Source organism: Nanorana parkeri, unplaced genomic scaffold, assembly GCF_000935625.1.
Source record: "Nanorana parkeri isolate BGI_ZX_2015 unplaced genomic scaffold, ASM93562v1 scaffold2465, whole genome shotgun sequence".
NCBI lineage: Eukaryota > Metazoa > Chordata > Amphibia > Anura > Dicroglossidae > Nanorana > Nanorana parkeri.
This window is the reverse complement of record NW_017308733.1, coordinates 146572-147269: the sequence shown is the minus strand read 5'-3', so window position 1 is coordinate 147269 and position 698 is coordinate 146572.

Here is a 698-nt window from a genome sequence, read left to right as displayed (position 1 = left end):
AATACAGGAGTTCTAGCGCGGCGCTGTGCTGGAACTCCTGTCACAGGTGAGAGGGGGAGACTGCTCTCCCCTCTCGCTGTTTACACGGAGCGACGGGGTTACTTTTAACCCTGCCGCTCTGCTCAGCGCTCTCCATCCTGAAGACGTCGGCGGCCAGCGAGGAGAGGATGGAGCCGGGAGGACGCAGCCAGTATGGAGGGACAGAGGTAGGTGTAGGGGAGGGGCAGCGCGGGAGGACGGACAGCCTGCAGTCTGATTACAAGTGATCTTGGCGACATCCCCGAGATCACTTGTAAAGAAATAAGCGGCTTCCCTGCTCTACATGTAGCAAAGCAGGACTAAATGTAGAAAACAAATTACCGCCCAGAACTCCATGTTCCCGGGCGACGGGAGACTTCAGACCTGTGCCGCCCCTCTGCTCCTTGCCGCCCCAAGGCCGGGCCTCAGTGGCCTTGTCGGGAATGCAGCCAGCCTGGTGGATTCTGGTGGTTGAAGTGCTTTGTATTACATCAAAGAATATTAGTTTACACAGCCTGTTGCACTTCACTGTGTGCAAAATGCCGCAAGGTGAGCCAGGAGAGAGAGCCGGGGGAGACAGCCAGGGGAGAGAGAGAGGAGAGACAGCCAGGGGAGAGAGAGAGGAGAGACAGCCAGGGGAGAGAGAGAGGAGAGACAGCCAGGGGAGAGAGAGAGGAGAG